The sequence below is a fragment of the Phyllostomus hastatus genome, unplaced genomic scaffold (genome assembly GCF_019186645.2).
Source record: "Phyllostomus hastatus isolate PE091 unplaced genomic scaffold, TTU_PhHast_1.1 phas_contig_86, whole genome shotgun sequence".
Taxonomy (NCBI): Eukaryota; Metazoa; Chordata; class Mammalia; order Chiroptera; family Phyllostomidae; genus Phyllostomus; species Phyllostomus hastatus.
This window is the reverse complement of record NW_025333977.1, coordinates 47,099,637-47,127,126: the sequence shown is the minus strand read 5'-3', so window position 1 is coordinate 47,127,126 and position 27,490 is coordinate 47,099,637. Positions and strand designations below refer to the sequence as shown.

The window sequence follows — 27,490 nt, the reverse complement described above, 5'->3', positions numbered from 1 at the left end:
AGACGTTGATCTTTACCTTAACTGAACCTGTCTATTGTCTTTTTGTATCAACAATAATATACCTTTGGAATGTCAGTCTAATCCCCTTTGCCCAGACCCCTCAGAACACAATCTCCCACCAGAACAGGAGACCACAGAACCCCTTATTGCTACCTTGTTCTCCCAAATATCATTTCTTTGTGCTGTAAATGTTCATTGTTAACTATCCCGTACCCACCAGTGTAAAAGAAGTATATGTCTTTCCATTTCACTTTTTATCCAATCCCAGAGGTTTCCCCTCTTTGCTTGCTCCTGCCTCCCTAATCCATCACCAATGGATTTCATATAACCCCCTTCTGTCTGTCTACTCTGATTGTAGTGTATAAAATAAGGTGTTAAACTGCCATTCTTAGAAGGAACATTCCCCAATCCATTGAGATTTTGCTTCCTGGCTCAAATAATTTAACTCACAAAAATTGTTTACAGGTTTGAATATTTCTTACATTGACAAATAGGAACCTTTCCATTTGGAAGGGGACTGAATCTCCACTACTACTAGGCAGCTGAGAACAACTTCATACTCTGAAACTCAGAAATCAACGTCCAGTCACAATTAGAGGAACAAAATTTATTTTCTGCAAAATAGTTTTCCCCAATGTATTTTAAGACCTCTATGTTTTTTTAAGACCTCCATGTTTTAACTTTAAACTTTAAAGCATTTATTTTCCCATTGCAACAAAAAAGTTAGAGTAATTTTATTAATTCTCAGTTTAGTTCATTTAAAACACCAATTTTACAACCTTTATGAATGTTTTTAAATAAGATTTACTTTTATTGGTCATCCAAGATTAGATTAAAATTTAATGTTCTTTCAGACTTACTTGTTAAGGGTCTGCTGAAATTTTATAAACAAATGTGTGAGCCTGGTTAAAGCTATAACAGAAACGATTGTTGGTGGCATTCACAATTCCTGGGCCTCCCAAGTTCTCACTGTGTTCCATGTTCGCCCGGCATTTCCACTAGAGCAGCCCATTTGGGTTGGCCCTCTGCCAGCGACAGTGTGGGCTTGGAGCCCTCCAGAAATGTAAACATGAGGTGTTCCATTTACTGGCCAGCTGATTAATAATGATGAAAACTTTCTTTCCATAGCCTTATAGAGCAGGACTTCTAAAACATTGCACACTTATAAATTCAGATATTTAAATGCAATGGTTGAAAATATTACAGACATAAAAGCTATAATTTACTGAGTGTTGCACCAGGGGTTTGGGATTCTGATGCTAGATTTTCAGATTCTAATTATGCCTGCATTTGGAGTTAAGTGGCTACATTTGTTGCCAGGCAAGGTGTAAGCTAAGAGGCTCCCTTCTTTTAAAAGGCATGATTGCATAATGTTTCTGGCCTGTAACGCCTCCAGAAACATAAGCAGGTCTAGTGTGGCTTCTCTCTCAGTCTGTCACTTTATTAAAACACAACGATTTGCAAGTGTTATTTAGCAGATCAGCTGGGTTCATTTCAAAGGCTAATATTTAACAGAGGAGAAAATAACCCATCCCTATCCTTTTGAAAAGTGTTTTTGATGTATTCACAGGCAAATTACCTAATGTTTTATATAGCTCTCCAATCTAGGATTCAAGATAATTTTAGTAATGTCTTACCCTGCTTGTCTACATAATCCGAATGATCAATTCTACAACAGAAGGAAACTAATTCCCAGTGCAATCATTTATACTACCGACCACATTATTTAAAGTAGTTACGTTTTTCTTCATTTCCTGTTGCATTTCTGAGTATGGCTGGTGGTATATGAATTAATAATTTTCTTACTGAAATGTGACAAAAAATACCTGCTTTATCCAATCCTGAATATACCTTTCAGAGCTCTTGATCTTCTATTATTGAAAATAAGTATAGCTTATACTGGCATCCAATATCAGTCTAAACCTATCATTAAATATTAATAGGGGAAACTTATATACATATGAATATGTTAAAAGCAATACTGATAGTATAGCACTTAATGAAAAACAGCAACAGGAAGATCCCAGGCTCTGGAGAATTTGAAGGGTTACCTCTGGGAAAGAAATGGTCACATAGGGCGCTGGAGTCAGTCTCAAAGTCTAGATCTAGACCTGGCATTGGTTAGCAATGTGGCCCCTTAGGCTCTGTGTCTGAGAAAAAAAATGAAGCCAATAAGAGAACTTGGCCTGTAGGGTTTTTGTTTCTTTGTTTTTGTTTTTATGGTCGATTAAGTAAGAAAAGGCAGATGAAGTGACTGACCCAAGTGCTTGACCTAGTAAATGTCCACTCAATAATGTTAGCTGTGGTTTTCTCTGATCCTTTGTGTCTATACTTATAAAATAACAATATAATACAATGCCAATAGTATAGAGGCACACTTAGTTGCCTCTAAGTGTGATTGTGAGACGTAAATAAGACTATGTGTACGAGATAGTACCTGGCACTGGTTGCTTCCCAAACTTGTCTCCCAGTGTTTTCACCCATAAAACTAGACCGAAAGTTGGGAGGGTTTCAAGGATGATTCATTCCTGGATTTGAGATTATTTATTTATTACTGAAGGAGAAGATTTGCCGTTTACTTTAAGTCTCATTTATTTCTTTCTGATCTGGATGATGACTTAAATTTGTGACTCTACTAGATTAAGATAAAATATTACATTGAAATAAGAGTCAACTAGAAAGAAATTATTTTCAGTGCAGTTAAAAAACTGAAGTTAACAATCTGTTCAACCTCAGGAAATTGAAAGAAATAACATGATTGTGCTTAAAATGCTATTTTCAACCCTTTCATTAACGCTAGCAATTGTTTTCCCTGTATAGTATCTCTTTTCAGGAGATTTCTGTGGGAGAGGGATTTGAAGGAAGCTGTGACTAGCTTTTTACTAGGGACAGAATACTGATTCAATTTCAGTTATTATTTTAACTAATTTGTCTTTCCAATACTACTGAGATTTAGAATTAGAATTGCTGTATTTTGCAATGAGCACCAAAGAGAACAAAGACCAGCTACTGACATATAACTAAAGAGGTTTTGCTTGGAGGAGGACTAGATTTGGCAGCTTGGCCTTTATACAGCAATTTCCAAGGACGCCCTGGAGTTATAAGAGGTACATGCTTCCTGAAATTAGACGCACTTGCCTGGACAGAAGTCCACACCAACTCAAACTAACTTTCATGTTTCTCTGTGAGAAAAGGAAAACCTTTCCTTTAATGTTATCTATTCCATATTCTCAAAATGTTCTAGCTCCCTGCAAGGCTGATTTTATGGGATGTCAGTGATATGAGGGGTACTGGGAAATAAGTTCCTGTCTAGTTATAAATAAATAACTGTATCATTAAGTAGCCCTTTGACCTGGAATTACACCAGAAGTTCTTCTGCGGTTATGTTTCAGTTTTTTTTTAATTTTTATTTTTTAAAATACCCAATGATATGTCTTTTTTAAAAAAATTGATTTGAGAGAGAGAGACTGATGTGAGAAACATCAATCAGTTGCTTCCTGTATGTGCACTGACTGGGGATCGAACCCACAACCTAAGTATGTGCCCTGACCTGGGATTAAACATGCAAATTTTTGGTGTATGGGGTGATGCTCTAACTAACTGAGCTACTCGGCCAGGGCTAATGTTTCAGTTTAAAAGCCAGCCACACACTGGCAGTTAAGGACTGAACCTATTCCTTCTGTCAAGTCAGCACAACCCAGCTTCTAGGAGCCTCCTTATATCACCACCTCTTTGGAAACCAAATCAGCAATTCCACTAAAATTGTCCACATGTGCAAAAGAAATGTACACAGTTTACTGTAGCATTGTTACCAGTCATTGTGTATTTTTTTCAGAATAAAGTTGCAATTTTTTTTTTCTAGAATGAAGAAAGTTACACGTGTGCCCCTCCCCCCCCCCCACACTCCACCCTTCATGATCACTTCTCATTTGTTACTCTCAGGAAAGTCTCTAATGGAGGCCTGAAAAGCAGTTAAAACACTGGCCCATTTGGGGGAAGCATGACATCACAGATAGTTGTCTTCGCCTGGGCCCCATCTGTTAGAAATAGCAACGATGGCCTTTGCCTAAGCTGGTAGGAAAGGAGCTTCAAAAATCAAATTATCAGGACAGAAACTATTAGTCTTCATTTTCTTGTTTCCAACCTGCAAATACAAATTGTTAAATATGCCTGTTACCTAATCCTCATTAGGAAATCTTGAAGAATAGCAGGACAGGAAAAATAAGCATGGCGATTATGAGAAAACACCAACACTAAAAAATAACACAAAATCAGGATTGTTCTTCTCACTCACACTATCTTATATGTATAGAGTTGGTGAATTTGGAATCTTCCATTAAATAATTTTATTTTTAGTTATATGTGGATGAATGACACATGTAGCACCCCAACTATATCTTTTTGTTTAGAATTCTCTTTTTTTTGGATGTGAGAACAAAATAATTTAAATGGAATAATCAGTGTATGAAATCATTTTACATTCAGTGGTATCCCTAGGACTTATAAAGTTCATTGATGTATTTGTTTAAGAATAAGAATTATTCAAAATAATTTAATAGCAGGCTCATGTACCCTAACTCTTTATTACTTGAGCTTTATTTTAAGGCCCAAAGACCTGGGATTCCAGGTGATAGGCAAAGTGTTTTTAAAATATACTAAAAGCACTAAGCAAAGCAGTTGGGTGTTCAGGAGAAACTGACATCAAATAAAGATTTCTAATGATTGGAGTTTGAGGTATAGCCACAGAACTATGGCCACTGGTGATTGAATCATAGGCCTGACTTTAAAAATCCCTAATTTTGGAAACATTTCACTATATTTCAAAGTATTTTAAGTTTTTAAAGCATTTAGGTTTCAAAATTCTATTTGGTTCCTTTCTTCCAGCATCCATTCTAAATGTCTAGTTTATCTACCTGTTTACCTGTTTGTTCATTCCCCTCAATATCTAGTCACTCTTATCTGTCCTTTTTGGTGGAAAAATGGGGACAACTGTAATTGAACAACAGAATAATAAAATAAAAACTGCCCCTTCCCCTGTCACTGCTTCTGCATTCTATTCCCACCCACCATGCCATCCAATATACTTTGTTGAATATTTTACTTGCTGGTTTTTCTGTATATGTGCACTAGAACATAAGTTGTGAGACATGGTTTTTTGTCTGCTCTTCTCACACCTTGCTTGTCCTCAGTGCCGAGCACAGTGACTGGCGTTTAGGTGCCTAACAAAAATACTTACTGAATCACAGTAGAATTTGTTGCAAACTGCAGCTCTAGATAGGAGTAACTTGTATTTAATACAATTCTCATTCAGGATTCTTACTCTCATGACTTTCTTTGATATTCCTGTTTTAGAGTAAAAGAAACTTTAAGATTACCCACACCCTTTCAATAGAAAACTTCTAGGTTATGCAAGTTGCACACTGGAATGTCATCAGGATTTGGGCAGGTAAAGAAAAGTATGAAACACCCATACAAGGTATTAGGGAATGGTGGGGTCTGTGAGAAATAGGAAGTTCATAAACAACCCTACTTAGAGGTGTTCAGATGAAAAACGAAATTTAAATTACAGGCCTGTCAGAAGAAAACCTGTGTACCTGTGGTTTCAAAGGCCTGCTTTAGCTGTCGGTTTGTGGCTAGTAGGTCCATGGAGACATTTTCTAAGTCACGATGTTTTTTCTACCTCTTTTCAACTATATACGCAGGCTTGGGTATATGTGCATGACTCCCCATCAGGACAGAAATACTCAGCTGATCAAATCTAATTACATTTGCTTTCCAACTAAATTGTGTATCACCCTCCCCTCTTGTGAGAGATATGGCCCCTCTTGGGTCCCCAGCATCTGATTATTGGAAACCTAATTAATTTGCGACATTTCATTAATAAAGTTAACTAAAACTAATTATACATATTGAATAAAAGTTTCCTCTGAAATGAATTATTCTATTTAGCTTAAGGGTTCTTAACTGTTTAGAATGAATTGCTGAGGAGGAATTACTTTCTCTTGGGATGTTCAGCTATATAGCTATATAAATTCAACCAATATGGATTGATGGATGAGGACACCACAGAAACAAAAAAGAAATTGATTAAATATAAAAGGTAAAGATATCAAAACATCTTCCTAAGAAGATAAAAATCACAAAATTGGCTACATAGATCTCTTCATTTTAAGATGTCAAATTAGGTCTGTTAAATCTGTCATACCTTAAGAAAGCTAAATTAAGTTTTTAAATATGTTGACATTTATTGTTTTATTTATAGGATATGTTTTCTTTTACTTAATTGGTACATATTTAATTTCTCATTTTTAATTCAGATGATATGTTTTCTCTAATTTATATATCCAATTAACTCTACATTCTAGCAGAAATGCAGGAAGAGCTACTAATACTTCAGCTGCCCCAAAGCAAGCTGAAGCAGTGTGGGCTAAAACTTCCACAGGGCCAATTCCAATGCTCTCTTTTTGTTCAGTTGTATATAAATAAACATGCCATAAGGAAAATAAAGACTAGCATTCATTAATGGCTCAGAGTTAAATAAAAGACAGCTAGTCCATTAGTGTTACATATATCACATGAGAAACTGTGGTAATCAATAATTCTAACTTGCATTGCCTGTACATTGCCAGAACAGGCTGGACTTCTTGCATTGCATTGTTAAGGAAAACACTTGTTTTATCCTTTTGCTCTGTATACTGACCCCACTAGAGAAACCTGGAGGCAGCAAAACACCCACGTTTTTCTTCCTTTTTGACCTGGGACCGTCACTGAGGAATCGAGGTTCAGTCTCCAGGTCAAGAGATAGCCTTTAGTTACTGCCAGGTCTTATCTACAGCAGCTGTTTGCTTCCTATGGTGGCCCATGCTGTGTGCACAAGTATTTTGGCTTTGCATGGCTGAGAGGAGGAGGAAGGCTGCTCCTGATTGGATGTTGGACTTGCGGTATGATATTGTTCCTGTTGCCCCAGGGCCCCCGGCTGAGTCTAGCATTTGTTTAAATTTTGGAAAGGTACTGAAGACCTAGTTCTAGATAACTGGTTACCTTCTGCCGTTATGCACGGTATTATTGCATTTCTAAGATATCTTAGACCTTTCTGGAATTTAAAAAATTATTCCTAAATGTCTAAATTTTCTCAAACATTTTAAAGAGAATGACTAACTAGTTGAAGGGACAGGATGACAACACTTTTGGTACTAGTCAAAAGTTCTTTCTGCCAACAAAGCAGAGTCTCTAAATTTAGAGGCTAATTCTCTGAGCTCCTTTAATTGTTAAAATATTAACGGTAATATAATTTAAATTAGTCTCCTACATAGTTATGTGCTAAGCATATTTACTTATATTATTCAAAGCTAGGGACAAGGTTTATGTAGAATAACAGGTTATTTGGAGTATATTCTATAAAAAATATATAATTTTGTGTATTATATTGTATATTATATTATATCCACAAATTGCTAATGTTTATTTTGCCTTGTTTTTCATTGCCAAAACTTTAAGATTCGTATTTGACAATTACAAATTGGGTTCAAACTTATTTATGATTTCGTTGAAAAGTGATACTTTTAAATGTGCAAGTGGAATATTGGATGAATATTTATATACCTTTCACACAGCAAGTTATATAGCTGTTTCAAATCCTTGATGCTTCAGTGACTCAAAGACAAATGTATTTTTAATTTTTTGCCTTGTGCAACATACAACTATTAGTCCAGGAGCCAAATGTAATTGAACTAGTAGGTATAAATGAGTGGAAAGTAATTGAGATTGACGGTTTAAAAATGGGATCAGATTAGTGGAAAATGGTGATGGAGCACTTTAAGAATATACTGTAACAAGAGGTGCCCTGGCTGGTGTAGCTCAGTGCATTGAGTGCTGGCTGCGAACCAAAGGGTCACCAGTTTGATTCCCAGTTAGAGCACATGCCTGAGTTTCGGGCCAGATGACCAGTGGGGGCCATGTGAGAGGCAACCACCCATTGATGTTTCTCTCTCTCTCCCTCCCTCCCTTCCCCTCTCTCTAAAAATAAATAAATAAAATCTAAAAAAATAAAAATAAAAAAGAATATACTATAATAAGGAGGTGATTATATTAATTAATATTAAAAACAAACTACTGTTAGCTGTGATATACATACTTGGGAAATAAAAATGGAGACTTCTAATACCTTGTACATTTCTTTTCAAAAAGAAAAAATAAGTGGTCTAAGATTTGTTTAGAGCTCAAATTGTCTAAAAAACATAAATCAGCTTTAGCTTCTACAATGGAAACATACCTATAATTGTAGAAAAATAATACTTTACAGAAAATAAGTAGTAGTAAAGAAATATTCGCCTTTGAAAATGATCCTAAATCTTTTTTTTAGTGTTTCTTACTTGGAGATGTCAGTGATATAGGTTAAAAAAAAAGCCAGTAGCCATATATTAGCTCAATATGATTGTGTATACCCCTTTTCACAAGTTTTAAGAAAACAAAATCCTATGATTTTAGGAAAGTATATAAAATATTATCTTTTAAGTAAGATTTTTTGAAGTATAATCTATATATAGTAAAATTCACCCCTTTAAGGTATATGGTGTGATGAGTTTTGATAAATGCACCCAACTGTAATGACCACTACAGTCAGTATTTTCATCACCCCCAAAATTTCCTTGTACCCCTCTCCTCTCCTCTCAACCCCAGTCCTTGGCCCTCATCACTTGATTTCTGTCCCACTAGCTTTGCCTTTTCCAGAGTGTCATATAAAGGGAATCACACAGTATATAGCATATTCTGTCTGCGTCTTTCACCTGGTATCATCCTAGTTTGCTCCTTTTCAGTGCTGAGTGGCATTTTATTGTATGGACGGAGCACAGTTTTTTTTCCCATTTTCCCATTTCCCAGTGTAATCAATCAGAATCGGTGGGGGCTTGGATTGTTCCTAGTTTTTGGTGATTATGAAAGAAGCTATTATAAACATTCACGTTCAGGTCTTTGTGTGAACATGTATTTTCATATTTCCTAGGTAAATACCTGAAAGTAGGGAAGGTGGGTAATATGCATTTATTTAAGTTTATAAGAAATTGCCAAACTTTCCCCAATTGGCTGTACCTGAGGAAGGCTTTTAGGAAGCTAGAACTATACCAAAGTGTATGAAGGTGAAGGAACCTGATTCTCATTGAGCACAGATTTATTTTTATCTTATATCCTATTTTAATAGGTTTAGTTAGCAGATTTTTTAAAAGCTCACAATGGGTTAGAAATAGTAAGCTAGAAGGCGTTAGGGATGTGTTACAATTGGAAGCAGCCCAAAATGATACTTGCTAATATGACTGAACTTACTGATTAAAAAAAAAAAAGGCAGGAACTTAACAGGGCTGAAATTTTTCTATGTAAGTTCTATCTGACAAGTTCCCAAACATATCTATATGTTAGAATCACTTGGGAATATTTCAAAAGTTTCAGAGCCCAGGTTATCCCCTCAAATGAATAAATCACAAATCTGGGGGAGAGCACAGGCATCAGTACTATTTTTAAAGCTCCTGGATGATGTCAGTGTACAGACAAGTTTGGAACCACATCCGAGAAGCAAACAAGGATGCAGTCGAATTAGCATGGACTTGGAGCTGCCCGAATGGCTCTGGTTAAGCCCCAGCTGTCCTGGCTTCAGGACTGTCTTCTCCACAATCAGACGTTCCAGGTGGGTGAAGTCCAACATGGTTCCACATTAAAATTAGGTGGTTCTGGATGTCATTAGACTGATAACAGTCATGCTGAGGAGACTCCATTTCCCAAGGAATGGCTGGCTCTATTCTGAATGGTTATTTCAGGGACTTTTTGAAAAGAATTTTGTTCACATGATGACATTTTTATTCTGTATATTTAGATAATTATATTTGTTTTCTCTTAGATGGGGTTGATGTATGTTTCTAAAAAAAGTTTCAAGCCTATTGAGCAGTTTTTTGATTGCCGAGGGTAACTTCTTTCTATTAGCCTGATTACAAAAAACAACTTCAAGTACTTCTTAAAAAGAATTCTTTGTATAGCAGTTGTGATACTTCTCAGCTAAATTTAGAGCTGGTCTAAGGAACTAAGGCATCTAGGTTATATTTTCAAAATGTTGCTCTATTTGACAAATGTATAGGAGATCTGGACTCTTGGAGGGAATTCAAAGCTGAGCAGGTTCCATACAAGTCAGAGTTTTTAATGTTCTGGTCTTAGTAAACCAGTGCCATTGTTACTGACCGAATTATAAGAAAATTTGACATTGAAGACCCTTAGGTATCATTTCACAAAATACTTAACTTTATGTACTGGCACATGCCAGTACATAATACACAGGAAATACACAGGAAAAAGAAAAGGGGGCCTGTGTGAACTATATACCAGATAACTTACCACTGAGAAAACTAAAATGTAGAAATGATTTTAAATTTCCAAATAAATTTAAGACAGTATACAACCTTCTTACTAACAGAAGTTTGCTGCTTTATTAATAAATATGTTGCCCTGGCTTGTGTGGCTCAGTGGATTGAGTGCTGGCTGGCGAACCAAAGGGTCACGGGTTTGATTCCCAGTCAGGGCACATGCCTGGGTTGCAGGCCAGGTCCCCAGTGGGGGGCCAGTGAGAGGCAACCACACATTGATGTTTCTCTCCCTCTCTCCCACCCTTCCCCTCTGTCTAAAAATAAATAAATAAATCTTTAAAAAATTAAAAAAATAAATTTGTTTATAGTACTGTCCAACAGAAGTTTCTATGATGATAGAAATGCTCTATATTTGTGCTGCCCATTATGTAGCCATTAACTACATGTGTCTATTGAGCACTTGAATGTGGCTAATATTGGGTTGGCCAAAAAGCCCATTTAGTTTTTTTTGTAAAATAAAAGATATGTTTTTCATTTTCATTAGTAACCTTATTGATTTGAATATTTTGAGTATGTCAGCTATCTCCTGCTGTTGGCTTCTAGTATGTGGAGGCCAGGGGTGCTGCTAAACATCTTTTGATGCATAAGACAGTGCCACAGCAAAGAATTATTTGGTCAAAATGTCAACAGTACCAAGAAACTCTGCAAATTACTTCTGACATGTTTGATCAACCACAGAACCTTCTCTATACACTGCACAATTTTTTTTTAAATTTCAGTTGTGTTTTTACCTTTCTTTAAGTAATAAAGCATAATACACCAAAAATAATGTGTATTTTCTTCCATCTTCAATATTAAAATGACTGCACACAAATTTACCAATTTTAATAAATTTTTAAAAAATGCACACTGACCCTGGCTGGTTTGGCTCAGTGGACTGAGCACCAGACTGGGAAGCAAAGGGTCATTGGATTGATTCCTAGTCAGGGCACATGCCTGGGTTGCAGGTCCGGTCCACAGTAGGAGGCACACGAGAGGCAACCACACACTGATGTTTCTCTCCCTCTCTTTCTCCCTCCTTTCCCCTCTCTCTAAAAATAAATAAATAAAATCTTTTAAAATAATGCATACTAATATGACAGCTGTCACAATACAATCTAACAAAATTGTTTTGAAAGAAGTTAAAGATAACAAAGCACTACTAGAGCCATTGTATGGAAAAAACCAACCCAGTAAAAGTGAGGAACTGAATTTATAATTTCATCCAGTTATAATTAATTCATATTTAAATTAAAATAGCCATATGTGGCAAATGACAACCATATTGGACCATGCCGGTCTATAGATTTTAAGTCCCTGAATATGGTCTTGATTCTCTTAACTGTCCTAATCAGGTTTTCCCCATTTTCATAAATAGGTATCAGCCTAAATTCTTTTGGTCTTGTAAAACAAGGTTTGCAATGCTATTTACACATTACTGGTTTAAATCAATAAGAGATCAGAGTTCTGTAGTCATTTAGAGGGACGTTACAAAGTTCAAAATGCCCTCCCAAAAACACTTTTTGTGTTTCAATATAATGCCTATGGATTGGGATGGGGCCTTGGAGATTATCTAACAGGAAACAGAAGGCAAAGTTGGTAGTTAGTGGCAGGATTGGTATAGCATCAATCTTTAACAAACAAAAGTAATTTAGCCCTGACTGGTGTGGCTCATTTGGTTGAGTGTCATCCTGCAAAGCAAAAGGTTACTCGTCAGGGCATGTGCCTGGGTTGCAGTCCAGGTCAGGGCTCAAACATGAGGCAACCGATCCATGTTTCTTTTTCATAAGGATGTTTCTCTCCCACTCTTTCTCCCTCCCTTTACCTCTTTCTAAAATAAATAATAAATAAATATAATAAATGATAAATGATAAATAAATAAATAAAATAACCTTTTAAAAAACCTTAGAATTAACCACGTTTTGCTTTTTCATCTGAAACTTAAAAGTTTGAAAATGTTTAAAATTTTACATAATGATTTGTTCTGTGTTTTGCTGTTTGTAAGCAAAATATCATAGTTATTTTGGAATTTTTGCTACAAATTTGTGGTTGTTAGAAGTTGAGGGCTTCCAAAATATATGAAAAGGGTGGATGGTCCAAGGATCATTTCCGGCAGGAAGCCCCACATTATCGTCCAGCTTCTTCCACTGCAAGGCTGAGAGCCTATTACGGATTAAAAGCACCTTTTATTCAGTCTCCTAGCAGGTAAAATCAAGCTTCCTGTCTTAGTGTCTTCCTAACTAGGACATATATTTTAAGAACTTTTTCCAAAGCTGATTTTTTTTTTTGCTAAAAACATGAGTAGTCTAGCTTCCTAGGCTTAACTACACCTCAAAGAAAGAAAGAAAGAAAGAAAGAGAAAAAGAAAAACCCTCTAAAGATTTATGGTGACAGAACTCTGTGGAATGTTACTACATTTATCTCCAAGATTAAAGCAGTACTAAATAGTTTCCTAACACCACCATGGAGTACCATGCAACAAGTGTTTCCTACTTGCCAATTGAACAAATAATCAAGTCCCCTCAACATTAGTCTACTCACCCACCAGCTATCTTCTACTTTGATAAAATGCAATCACACAAATTCAGAAGGGGGAAGTCACTCTTTCCATTCTACCCGGAGGGATTAGGGAGTGTCTCTCCCTAGTGGCAGGAGCTGGACCAACAAGGAGTCACAGCTGCCCTTTCAGGTTCTCAGTCAATGCCCTGTTGTGCCTCTAGGGGGCTAGAGCGTGGGGATTAAAGGTGCCTCTCTCTCCAATTTCATAGTGCCATTTTTCCTCTATCTTTTTCCTATATCTTAATGCAGTAAGGGAGATGTTTGTAGGAATGAGACTGAGCGCAGGTCAAGTTTTAAGGTTTTTGAGCTTCTGGAAGTAAGTGGTGGGGCAAATCTCCTACCTCATGGCTGTGAGAGAGCACATCATTCTCCTCTGGGCTCTTCTGAAGCCCTTGACTGTGGAGAGCACTGTGCAGAGCCGTCACCCACACCACAGGGAGACCCTTGTCACAGGGACTGCAAATCTCTCACATGGCTCACATCCATTTATACAGGGATATCTTGGTAATCTTGACACCATTTACATTTAAACTCCTATAAATGTATCCATGTGCTTAAGCTGTTTATTGGTTGGCATGGGGTAAGACTGGAATTTCCTTCTCTGCTTCCTCTCTTTCTGTCACTGGACAAGGGCATGTGTGGCTTCTTCTGCCACCTCCCCTGTTGACACATTACAAGAGACTCCTGATGGATACAGTGCTACAGGTGTAAGGCATTTACTTGGATGCAGAGCTTCTGGAATGATGTCAGTAACTTATTTAGATAAAAAGTCAGCCATTTCAGACCAATTTATGATGTATCGAATCTGGAAAGAAAAAGATTAGTGTGATTCACTGAATATGGTTAGGTTTTTATTTTTTTAGTTTACAGAGTAAGCATTAGCACTACATCTCATGAATGTGTTTGGAGGGAATGAAATCATCTGGTCCCCATCAAGGACACATTTTTCCTTGTACAGAGTCAGGCTGCACTGTCAGGGGGCCTCATCCTCCTCTGCTTCTAGTCAGCACCTTCCCCTACACCCAGTAGATAAACACGAGAAGAAATAGAATATTGTGGGGTAAAAAGTGTAATTTTATGTGTAGACACTTCTGTAGACATAGCTACTAAATATAAGAAATATAATAGATGAGATTTTTACTTGTGAATCTAGTAAAACTTTGACAAATGATTAATTTTAACATAAAGCTTATACAAGTGTTATGGAACCATAGTTTCAAAAATATAATTTTAAAAATCTCTGTTTTTATATTTCAGAGAAGTAATACCTGCATGTGATATAAGAGTCAAGTTACAGGTAAGTAGAATATAAAAGTACATGTCTCCTAGCCCTCTCTATTTGTCTCTCTGGATCCACTTCCCAGAGATACTTCTTACTAATAGTTTCTTATATGTCTTTTTAGGACTTTTAAAAAATGTATTTACATGCACCCTGGCTGGTGTGGCTCAGTGGACTGAGTGCTAGCCTGCAAACCAAAGTGTTGCCGGTTCAATTCCCAGGCACATGCCCGGGTTGCAAGCCAGGAACAGTCGGGGTGCATGAGAGGCAACCACACATTGATGTTTCTCTCCCTCTCCTTCTCCCTCCCTTCCCCTCTCTTTAAAAATAAATAAAATATTTAAAAAATGTATTTACATGAATATAAATGTGTATATTAATGCTTTTTTCATTTTACATATCATACTAACATCATACTATTCTACTCTGTTTTATTTTTTTTAACTTAACATGGCTAGCAGAACTTTCTACATCAACATATGTAAATCTACCTCATTCATTTTGATGAGTATACTCATCATTGCACTGATACTCGGTGTTACACTGATAAATGGTAACTTACTTAACCAGCCCTCTATTAATAGACCTTAAGTTTTTTCTTTTGCTTTTCAATTTCCATTTTTGGCTGCTTAAAAAATTGCCTCAATGATTATATCTATACATATACATTTTTGTACTTATTTGAATATATATTGTATTTATTTGTACTTATTTGAATAATTATTGAATTATTACACTAAATTAGTTTTACATTAAGATTTTGAAAGATACTTACAAAATGCTTTCTATAAAAGTTAATTTATGATATCAAAAATCTGGCTTTCCTCAAATCTTAGATTTTTTTCTCCTCAGGATAAGTAAAAAAGTAGGTATTTGCTTGATTTGCATTTCTTTAGTTATGAAATAGACTGAGTTCCTTTTTCCTTTCTTATTTTATGTAGTTATTCTCCTACAAGTTTGCCCAGTCATGGCTTTTGCTCATTTTTCAAGCTGGTTGTTCATTGTTTCTTATTTTAAAGAGCTCATGTTATGTTAAGGAAACTGGCATTTTACATGTAATATGTGGCAAATTGCTTTTCCAAGTTCCTGTTTATCTTTTACTTTATGGTGTTTTTACTATACAGCCATTAATTTTTTTTATGTAGGCAACTTTATCAATTTTTTCCTTGTGGATTTGGGGTTATTTTATGTAAGAAATTTTTTAAAGCTGAATAGGCTATATATATTTTTAAAGAACACATATCAACGTTACCAAAGCATTGTTGTATAGGAGAATTTTGGCATTAGAAGGATCTATTTTCAGATTCCTATTTCATGGTGGTTTTGTTGTTATAGCAAAAGAACTTTCCCATAAGATGATTTATCCTATAAAATGTTACTATGGTGTGAATTCTGTGGAATCTTGTAAGGGGCCAGTGTACCCTTCAGGGGTAAAAATTAGAGACAGGGTCAGATGTATCAGTATCATCCTTCAGAGAGTTAATAGTGGTCGTCTAAGATCTGAAGTCTAGAGTGGGCTAGAAGGCAAGTAATGGAAATTCCGAGACAAACAGGAAGTAAAAAGTATAAAAGTAATAGAGGTTATTATTGGAAATTTTGAAAGCATATAAAAAAGGAACGAAAAAAGTCACTTTTGATCTTAGCCTTGATCTTAATAACCCTCAAAAGCTTTTAAGATTTGTTATATATTTTTCCTAATCTTTGTTATCTGTTCTACAAAGATGCAGGCATTTAAAAATGTATCAGAGATTATGACTCACAATTTGTGCTAATATACCTCAATTACTTTCATTATAACACCAGTGACCGAAATGAGACCTTAATGGCACCTTGACAAGCATCTACCAAATACACACACACGCTGGATCGCACTCAGGATTGTGTTTCACACATTGCTTTTTCACTTACAATGGCCTTTCTTTGTCATTAAATATTTTAAAATACATTATATCAAATATATCTTTATATAAATATTTTATGGCTTTATAATGCTCTATCACGTGGCTTAACCTAATGGAAATTTAAAAAAATAGAGATAGATTTGTGTTTCTCTCGAAAATTCATTCTGTTAACTTAGCAGATCAAACACATTCAAGAAATTATTATGTAGTGATCACATCAGATTCTTTTTCATTCCTGACAAAGTGGCTGCTATTAATTGTGTGCAGGTTAAAAGCTGGAGAGAACATGGTATAATGCCTTTTATGTGAAGTGACATCATTTGATTTGAAAGAGTTAGAATATTAAAGCTGGGCTAATGGAACACTCTCATTGTAAGCGTATACCATGTAGATTTAGAATCTTTTACAACACATTTGAATTGGGTAACAAGAAGAATTTGTTCAAAATGTGAAGAAAGTATATGTGATGATAAACTTGCAAATGTATGAAGTTTAGTAGAAGAATTGTTGTGAGGTTTTTTCCCCCAATTTGTCTAGAAAAAACCTGCTGCATATTATACTCAGCCACAGTCACGAATATTTGGCTTTAATGAGACTAGCAGGATTCTAAAGAGCCATAAGAGGATTACTGGCATTGTGTAATGTATCAGCGGTAAGAAACACTACCTGCCCCCTGCAGCAGTCTCCTGGACGCTCCTTCCCCTTGGTTTTGACTTAACTGGTCACTTACAAGTTAGATGACTTACTGTTTGTGCTGCCTGTGTATCTAAAGTTCTAGATCCAAGCAGCTAATGAAATTGTCTCCCGAGGATGTGTCCCTTTATTACTGAGAAAACTGTATCTGCTCAGTACTGGTGACACATCTCACCTCTCAAATATGATCACAAGGAACCCAGAGTCACCTCAGTCTCTTGAGCAACATCAGCAAGCCCCTGGCGAAACGACAGACATTTGCCCAGATCCGGCTGCTAACTGCCAGACAATCTACGTGCCCTGGGAGAAACCATTCAGAGACTGAAGCATTCGTGGAGTTGCTGGCTTAAAATAAGTTACCTCTTGCTTGCAGACTGACTGGTTAGCAACTATATTCAATTACAGTTTGTAAATAATTGCTTATATATTTTTTAAAAGTTAAAAATATGATCTATAATTTGAGTTGGAATGAAGAGTTTATATATGTAAGGAATGTACTGTTCAAGAAAGAACTTTTTTTTATAACATCAGAACACCAAAAGTAAAAGAAAAGTTTAGTTAAGGTAGGGAAAATCTAGAGAAAGCAGACCTTAAATATTAAATAATGGGCTGGCATAATTTTAGTATTTATTTCCCAACTAAAGAAGGAATTTCTCGAATTCTTCATTATTGTACTTAAATGTAAGATGGCAGACAAATGTTATAATTAAAATGGAAAGATCTTCTTTTTCCCACGAGGGAAATAGAACTTGATTTCAAATTAAAACTTTAAATGGATTCTCGAATAACCCGTTGGCCTTAAAAAGCAGGCAGCATAGTGTAGAGCCAATAGTGGGGTGGCGGCCAAGAGCGCAGCAATCAGTTTTCCTGTGTTTAAAACATTACCAGTTACTGCACTGGGGTGGGCTATTTATCTTCTCATTACTCAGTGTCCTAATCTACAAAATCAGGAACAAGCAGTGAATATCTTATACAGATGCTGTCAGGATTAAATAAAACATGTTTAAAGGCTGGACATTGTGTTTGACACATTTTATGTGCGGTTGGCTTTATTTAAAAATCCAAGAAAATAAGCTCTAGAAACATTCTCAACAAGGCATAGGTTGTTGTACTTCTCTAACTTTAATGTGCATTCGAGTCCCCTGGGGATCTTGTTAAAATGCAGATTCTTATTCAATGGGTCTAAGTGGGGTCTCAGATTCTGTACCCTTAGAAAGCCCCTAGGTGATGTCCATGATGCTGGTCTGGGGACCTTGATACCCAAGGTAATTGTGGATGGCTGCTCTTAATTTGTGGTCCAGTGGGGGAAGGAGCAGAAAGAAAAGTGCAGATAACATGTATTAGATTTAAAATATTCCTCACATGATTGTAATATGCTTGCCTTACTTGTTCCCTAATACCTTAAGAATTACTGACTTCCTATATCAACATTTTATTCTTTTTCATTTCTCTTTTTCTTACTCTTTCCTCTACTTGACCTTTGCCATTACCAGTTTAGATAAAAAACTGGTATTAATTTAACTTAGCTCCCCAATTAGTAAGGCTAAAGCATCAATTTTAAGTCATTGTATTATACCAGAATAATATACTTAAATAAGATTAGAAAAATGTTTTCTAAAATTTCTCATCTAAAATGCAGGGATCTGAAAATGTATTTAGCATTTTAGCTTTAGCAGAAAACAATGAAATGACAAAAAGGCAAGCGACTTGTGAAGCATTTAGTAATAGAATGCAAGGAGGCATGGGATGTGGTCCATGCCATCGAAGGAGTTATACAATCCCATGAGGAGGGAAAAGCTTTTGTGGTTATTGTGGAAGTGGCTGGAATCAAACAATGTGACCACACTAGACATTCCACCTGGTCTGACAGTTGTTTTTAAATGGTTCCCCACCCCAGTGGCATTGAAATGATTGGAGAAACCTTATCTAAATATGTACTTAGCTTGACCAACATTTTTCTAGGACAAAGATCATTTTCTACTTTGGTGTGTCTGCAGGGCTTAATATCTCTTAGCTCCATAGTATTCCCTCTGTAAGTATCTTCTGCTATTGTTGATACTATAACTGATATATTCCATCAATATAATTCTCCATTTTCCAAGAAGACTTTGATTAATATAAAATGGAAAATATCTAAAGAAAACTTAGAGAGCAAATTTGGCTCTCATAGACTCTCTTAAAAAGTGTACACCCTATGTGTAATTCTCTAATATTTTACTCTGAAGTTAACCATTCAAAGTTTTTAAATCTATTGATCTAAATAAGATTTTAACATTATTTGGTGAAAAAACAAAGCAGCTTACATATGTATAAAATGAACAAGGAATCCCGTAAAAGTTGACTCAAACTGAATGATTATTAATTCTATGATTTAAAAATTTAAGAACATTTAGAGTTGGGACTTGAAATATAAAGGCATAATGAGATTATGAAAAACAAGCATACCCATTTCTTACCCATTTTCCAAATTTGTAAATGTTAGAAAATTAAATGTGAGACTAACAACACGATTTAAAGTATTCTTGGGTATAGGAAGGAAACTCTAACAAGAGCTGGCCGATTCTAGATATTTATTTCTATGATGCATTTATTTTAGAAACCAAACAGAAGAAAAAAATCTAAATTGAGCTATAAGAATAATGTAAAATAAAGCAACCATACAGTATAGTATATAGTGAATTCTTTGTTAATGAAATATCTTGAAAGGATATTTTGGTTTTCACACTCAAGGGAATTTTTCCCCTATGGTCATCCACTGTGAAGAGAATCGAAGTCAAATAGCAAAACTTTAATGTGAATACAACCAGAGCTAAGAGCAAGATTCACCTGTCATTTTCATGACTATTCTAAATACGCACTTTGTTTTCTATTTTCAGTTGTCAAATTTGACATTAAAGTAATCACTAACTAATGAAACATCTGGCAAATACACAGGTCTCTAGATTTTTTTTTACTGTGATTGAAGCATTATATTTTAGAGCTTTAATAAGATAACAGCACTTACCAAATCAGTTCAATATTACCTTAAATCCCTATAGATACTACTTAACTTAAAATGGCTTTATATATTAAGTCTTTGAAAAGTTGATTTTTGGTAGAAAAATTCATATCATGAGTAAAATGGAAAGTATAAAGTGACTGTTAAATTTACACTAGAAATGAAATAAAATTTACTTTTGCTTATGGGAGTTTCAGCAGACTTTCAATAGGTAACTATGTGAAAAGAAACACGAACCATGTAATCCAATGACTTTAGGCAATTCTGAAACAGAAGTCTATTTTGAATAAAAATTACAAGCATTTTCCAAAGCAAGAGTTTAAAGGTTGGTATGTCCAGTTTGGGAGAACAAGGGAGAAAAGTGTTCCTAACCTGGCCTTGGATACTTGGTCATATTTTGTTGCTCTGGCTTTCTATTTGTTTATTTCCAGTGTCTTTAAGACAGCATTTGAATCTTTACAACACTTGGATTTACTTTAAACTTCTAAATAAAATTCTTAATTTTCTCACCTACTTGGGAGGCTCTCTGGCATTCCCTAGTCATGACTGAGTGGGAAAAGGATGAGGTCCACCATTGAGCATGGGGAGAAAGGCTGAAGCCGGCATTGGGCAGCCCAAGCATACAAGTGTGATAGGAATCACTCTTGGTCCCTGTAACAAATTTGAAAGCAAGATACAGCAACTCTCAGGCAGTTGCTTGAAAAGGACACTGTGACAGCACAGACAAAGCTATAGGAGACATGCATCATGCATTTAAACTGAGTTTGAAATGGTATTTTACCTTGCCTTTGGGTAAGCAGCAAATTAAATTTTCTTTCATTATTTTCCTTCTAGCACAGGGCAAATAATTAGTCATAGTAATAACAACAACAGTATAAACAGCAACAAAAAAAGAATATCATAAACACAAACACCATTCTTACCTCAAACTAGAAAAACACCCCAAATAAGAAAACTGAAAAATCCACACTTCTGTCCTTTTTGAACACTGAGCCAGGGTTTAAGAGTGATGGGAAAGATTTAAGCTCAGAGCTTTTGGGATGCAGAGCACTTCTGAAGCAATAGTGAATGAAAGACACTTTCTAAATCTCAAAGATGAGTCTTCTTTGGCATCAGTGGAACCATTGGAAGAAAACCAATTTTCTTCTGAGTTGGATGATGGAACGAACAGTTGATTCATTTTAAGGTCAAAGAAGAGTCAAGCCAGAAATCAAGGCCAAGTAACGGGCGCAAAGACCAATGATGTCAGGACAAAAACGGGAAGGCAGAGTAGACAACAGACTTAACACTAATAATCAGGAAACTTGAGCAAATGTTGAGACTTAGCAGCTTGGGGCCATTCCCCGACTCTCAAGCTGGGTTTTAGGAACTGCAAACCCCAAGTTGTGGGATGGACACTTGGAGGCAGCTCTGGAAAACCTACTGATTTTCCAGAGCAGATAATTTACCAGGAGAGTTATTTTGACAGTTTTTAAAATGCCACACATGGGCTGAAAGGTTAATTATTTTAGACTTATTTTCAAGCAATAATTAAGAAACAAAAGGAATCAAAGAATTTTATCACTGAAGGGAACTTTATGGGCAGGACTTGAGGTTCAGATCCAAACACCACACAACTAGTTAAGGTGGGAGCCTCTTCCCTGCCCCGGCTACTGCCTGCCAGGAAGGATGGTGGGATCCATCACACTTGAGGAGGGTTTATCCATGGGAGCCATTAGAGCTAAGGAAACACTACAAGAGACAAGGGAAACAGGTGATTTCTTTTTTAGAGAACACTTATAGGGGGTTATAGCTCATGCTCAGGGGAATAGATGTCTGGAAAGCCAGGCCTCTCAGGTGGTAATAACCACCAAGAGAAGCATGTTGGGGATGAGGCTCCTTCCTGGGGAGATACGAGTTGTTCTGCAAAGTTAAAAACATGAAACAGCAAGGTGCCAGATTGCTTGACCTCTCACTGTTCTTCTCCTTCTGGAATGACACTAGAAATAAACGCAGCCGAATCCCAAAAGTGCTCCCAGGGGAGACAGCACCCAGACTTTTGCCATGAGAGAGGGCTCCCGAGTGTAGTAGTGGGTTTTGATACTTATGACGCCATCAGCAAACCAAGATTTGGTAAAGATGCCCCGGGTGGATTCTACAGTCAGGTGTCTAACCCCGCCCAGAAACAACGGGGCAGGAGACACTCTGGGAAAGACTTGGTGAGGTCTGTCAGAGACTTTAGCAGCTGGCCCTGTGGAGTCCAGGACTGGAAGGTTAAGAGAACTGGAAAACAGGGTGCTAGATAGAGAGGCTAGATAGAGAGATAAAATCCTGACCCTGTTACAAATATGCACTGGCCAAGGCGGTGGAGATAAAGGTGTGGAAATGTCCGGGCTTCTCTCTTCTCCAATGTGATGAATTAAAGGGCACCCTAAGGTGGGAAAGTTTGCCCCAGGCGGGGGCGGGGTCAGTGCCAAAGGCCCACTGCTAAGGTTTGCAGGGAGGGGGAGGGAAGATGAGCAGGTTAAGGCCATCGCCTGGGAAGCAGAGGGGGCGTATGGGGATCCCTGTATCTTCGCCTGAGATATAGCATAACTGAAATAAGTGGACGCCCGGCAGTCATGCTGGTTGCCGCTCAGGTCACGGTTAAAAGACAGGAGTTAGCTAAAAGCCTCCGGAAGAAAGTTTACTTGGTGCCATCCCACTTAGAGATTTCTTGCCTGTAGCTGGAAGTGTCTGACCGAACAGGAATGAAATTTGGGGGTCACGCGGCAAACAAGCTCAAATTCAACCCTCTCAACTCAGATGCGCCCCTCACCTGATATGGGGATGCGCGGCCAGGTCCGGGTGGGCGCCGACCCGAACTACACTCGCTCTCCGTGGTCCTCGAGCCTCTCTAGGCACAGCGCCCACCGTTAGGGCTCCTTAGTGAGAAACAGACCACGCCCGCCCCACCGCCCCAAGCCTGTCCGGCAGTCCGCACCCACTCACCGGCGCCTGGGGCGCTGCGCGCACGTCGGGCCGCGAGCGAGTGGCACTGGTGCGGGGCTTTTGCGCGCCGCTTCGGCGTCGGGACTGCTCTCGGTCAGTCGGACTGGTACTCAGCAATCGCCGCCGCCGGCCGGGTAGAGCTGCCAGCTCTGCGCCCTCTCGGACACTCAGCCTCCAATGCTTGGGGGCCTGGCTGACAGGCGCTGGAATCTTCCGAGACAAGGAAGCTCCGAATTTATAGGGTGGGGCGTTGCTGCGCCGTGGGTTCCCGGGGCGAGGCTCTGTTTTGCATTCCCTCCTCCTCCAACCCGCCCCAGGAGACCCTCTCGGCCCAACCCCCTTCCTCTCTAGATGCTGACGGAAGAGGGATAATGTCACAGCTATCCCCAGAGTCACCTTTAGGTCTGTGCCCACCTGGCCCAGAATCCGCATAGGGGAAAGGTCGAGAAAAGGAAAAGAGATGGGGGGATAAGAGCAGCCGTTCACGCTGAGATTAATATTCTTCTACTTAAAACAACAACAACAAACTTCGAAAACTTTTAAGGCTGCATTAGGGAACTTCTATCTCTCTCCTGTAACTAAAACTTTGGCATTGCCGTTGTGGATCGTAGACCCAGCCCAGTGATTTATTTCAGAGTCACAGAGTGAAAGGGTGGAATTTTTTCTCCTATTGGCCATACTATCAGAATTGCATTACAAATGTGTGTGTATATATAAAAATTAAAAATATAAAATATGATCAAAATTCTTCATGAACTCTTATTTTTTCAGTTTTGTCTGGAAACTTTAATTAGAGATCATTTACTCTATTACAGTACAGGATCTCGACAAAGTAAAAATAGTTGTTTAAACTTTTTATTTATGTTGATCTAGCACATTTCATTTCTCTTCAAGTTCCAAAGATGGCCTTCTCAAATCTTGTATCTTGACTGACCAGTTTAAAAATAAAGAATCAAGGACCTTAGTCTACTTTTTAAGAAGGTCAATCACGTTTATGGGAAATTTATTTAGTGTGCACTTCTTTTCTCATTTCCACCCAGATACACCCAATGGCTTTGCTGGTAGGGCTGATACCCTGTTTGACTACCTCACTTCCTTCAAATTAAAGGATCTGCCATCACAAATAAGAACCTAACACACAACATAAAAAGTAGGAACAGGAGTAAGTGGCCTCTACTTAATTTAGAGATGACCCCTTCAAACCAGCCCCTATAGCTCTTTCTACCTTCCCAACTACCCTACACATATGAGGTCTGAATTACCATAGAAAATTGCAACCCTCCCACATTCACAGTATTGGTGAAACTTAGTTGTGTGCCCAGAAGCACATCTGGCTGCCTGCTGCTATGAAAGCCAGTACTCAAGGAGCTGGTGCTGATGTAAAGAAGAGTGGTTTATCCGCAGATGCCAGAGTCTGGAAGATGGGGACTCATGGCACAGAGTCCATCTCCTGGGAAGATGGGGGACTCACATATCAAAGATCATCTCCACCTCTCAGTGGGGGGCAGAGGTTTTTATAAGGAGGGGGAGGGGAACAGAAGAGACCAAGGGAGGGAGTTGCAAAGTTCTCTACATGCAGATGAGCACAGTCCATTCCTATAAGGCAAGTGATGGTCCAGTGTAAAGCATCCTGGTTTAGTCATCCTGGCTTCACATCATCTCAGCTACACATCGTCCTGGCCCCATGGTTGAAGGTCAGCAAAACTCCCAGAGCTATGTCTTTTGAAGTTAGTTCCTAGGCTTCTTATACAAACATGCTGTTCCCCTCTATAAGCTACATTTAGTCAGAGTCAGCCCTTATAGAAATGATGTCAAAAGAATGGTAGGGTGGGTTACAATTTTCCACTGTTACAATTTTCCACTGTTATGATTGCACAAATTGTGATGAACATTAATATGGGAATGCCCAAATTGTTATATAGCTTTACATAAAACAATCTAGCTGATACGTCTAAATAGAGTTTTAATTTTTGTAGAAAATAGAAACCACTAATCAACAGGTTCTCAAAGAGGCTTCTTGCACAGAAATTCTGGAGAGTCCTCTGCTCCCACTCCACCAAAAAGGCAGTGAAATATCACAGAAGGAACGCTGGACTGAGAATCAGAGGAATGAGATTCTGGCCCCAGTGGTGTTTTTTTTTAATTTTTATTATTATTTAATTATAGTTGTCCCCACTATTTCCCTCATTACTCTTCCCTGCCATACCCACCATTCAGTCCTCTCTCCCCTGCCCGTTGTCTTTGTCCATGAGTCCTTTATACATGTTCCTTGATTTGACCCTTCCCCTTCTTTCTCCCACTATCCCCTTTCTTTCTCCCCTCTGGTCAAACTGTCAGTTTGTTCTTTATTTCCACGTCTCTGGTTCTATTTTGCTTACTTGTTTGTTTTGTTGATTGGTTCCACTTATAGGGAGATCATATGGTATTTGTCTTTCACTGCCTGGCTTATTTCATTTAGCATAACACTCTCCAGTTCCATCCATGCTGTCATGAAGGCTAGGAGTTCCTTCTTTCTTTCTGCTGCGTAGTATTCCATTGTGTAAATGCAACAGTTTTTTGTTTCACTCATTTACTATTGGGCACTTAGGCAGTTTCCAGCACTTGGCTATTGTAAATAATACTGCTATGAATATTGGGGTGCATAGGTCCTTGTTTTTAAACTTCAGTTTCCTCATCACAGGCTACCCATGGGTACCCATTGTGACCTTCCACATTATTTTTATCTCAAGTTCTTTCTAACTGCTTTTGATTTTTGGCTTAGTCATTGCATTAACTAAAGACACAAGTTATACTTAAAGGTGCCTGATGAGTTTCTGATCCCACCTCCAGACAGAGGAAAGACAGGAGTGCAGTGATGTTAGGGCAAGCAATTTAAGAGGCTTTAGGCCCATCTCCCAGATCCCAGCAGTAGCCTCTGTGGAGGAAGCGGCCTCTACTGGATCTGAGTGCTGTGAATCAAACCTGCTGTAATCGTGCAAAACAATGAGGCACACAGCTCAAAGGTTTCTGTATTTATTGTGCACTTGTCATTTTAAGCCTTTAAATTTTTTTTTTCACCCTGGCTGGTGTAGCTCAGTGGACTGAGTGTGGGCTGTGAACCAAAGGGTTGCCAGTTCCATTCCCAGTCAGGGTACATGCCTGGGTTGCAGGGCAGGTCCCCAGTGGGGGCCACTGAAGAAGCAACCACATATTGATGTTTGTCTCCCTCTTTTTCTCCTTCCCTTCCCCTCTCTCTAAAAATAAAAAATAAATAAAATCTTTAAAAATCTTTTTTCTTTCAATTTTTATTCATTCAGCAAACATTAAGCTCTTACTATGTGCATAAGAAAGCTCAATGAATGTTAAATGAAAGGAAAGTACTCAGAAATTCAGAAGTTACCCCAGCACTACAAAATATATATGTAAATCTTCATGCTTTCCTTGTCTCCATTCTTGGCCTGACCTCTGCTCATATACCAGGCCCTACATGCTCTCCTGAACAAGTCTTTAGCATAGTATGACTGTGGTCTGTGCCCAGTGCAAACATCTGTTTCACAAAGAGGTAGGAGTCTTCAGCCTCATGTGAGGCTAGGCCATGGTGATGGTGTCTGCTACGGAGGACACAAGACCTCCAAGTCCAATGATGCCAGGTTTGGACTTACAGATCCCCAGCTGGTCCAAGGGATTCAGAATATCACAGAGGTTCTTCACTGTGTCCAGGAGCAAGGGAGGATGACTACTCAGAGATTGGAATAAAGTAGGAGAAAGGATTGGAGCCATTCCGTTTCCTCATGGGCTGTACCATATCCCAGATGATCCTTGGAGGGTGACTTCTTCCTCTTTGCCCTGGCCTATGTGACCTGTTCCATCTTCAGGGAGTTTTCATACAGATCCCCCCACCAGGCTCAGCAAGAGAGAATGGTAAGTAATGGCTTGTGGCCCACATTCGTCTTTTCTCTTTGTTAATGCTGGAGGCCAGCCCTATGCTCCTCATCCAGAGGAGGGCATCGCAGATGAAATAAACCACAGGGTTCAGGTTCAGGTTGGCAAATGTTAGGCATAAGCGGAACACCAGGTCCATGGCATGAATGCTCTGCTGAGTAGCCTGTACAGCTCATACCAAATTACTGAGTCCGAATCACTTAACGGCCAGTGCTCAGACTATACTCCCATTTCTAGAGCTTCATTACCACCTTTTCTTTGTCTGCTTTGGCTCTAACACATATCTAAGCAATACACATGTGTACTGAGTGGCTCTGAAGTGCCAGTCCCAGCCCTAGGTCTGCTTGGTGAAGTGGGTAAGGGCCTCCATGGTGCCCAGCCCACCGCCTAACCTCCAACCTGCTCAGGGGCAAGTCCTTAGGGACACAACTGGGTCCCTGCTGGAGGGTGGACCTTGGGATACCAGAGGGGCTCAGTCTCTCAGCCCATGGGGTGGGTGCATGTCCATAAACTCCAAGAAAAAAAGAAGCAGCATTAGTTCCAAGTCATGCTGTCAGTCACCCTCAGGAGAAAGAAAACTACAGCCAAATATTTCTTATGAATGTATATAAAATCCTCAACAAAATGATAGAAAGTCAATCCAGTTACATGTAAAAAAGGATTATATACCACCACCAAATGAGATTTTTCACAGAAATGCAAAATTATTTTACCAAAATCAATTGGTGTAATATACCATTTCAATAGAACCAAGGCAAAAAACTACAGGATCATCTTAATAAATCAG

General features: G+C 38.1%; 1 protein-coding gene and 1 pseudogene across 5 annotated transcripts in view; both read right to left on the bottom strand.

Annotated features, from left to right (window-relative positions):
* AGTR1 (angiotensin II receptor type 1) overlaps positions 1-23,059 on the bottom strand; it is a 48,884-nt gene extending 25,825 nt beyond the window's left edge. The window contains exon 1 of one of the 5 annotated variants that reach the window (XM_045852034.1): positions 22,783-23,059. The gene's annotated coding sequence lies outside the window, so the exon portion shown is untranslated. Of the gene's footprint in view, positions 1-20,326; positions 20,444-20,735; positions 20,862-22,609; positions 22,756-22,782 lie in introns of those variants that run through there. The other 4 variants (XM_045852033.1, XM_045852035.1, XM_045852036.1 and 1 more) reach the window with 4 other exon arrangements.
* Positions 23,060-26,313: 3,254 nt separating this feature from the next.
* Positions 26,314-27,073, bottom strand: LOC123827367 (annotated as a pseudogene).
* Positions 27,074-27,490: the final 417 nt, after the last annotated feature.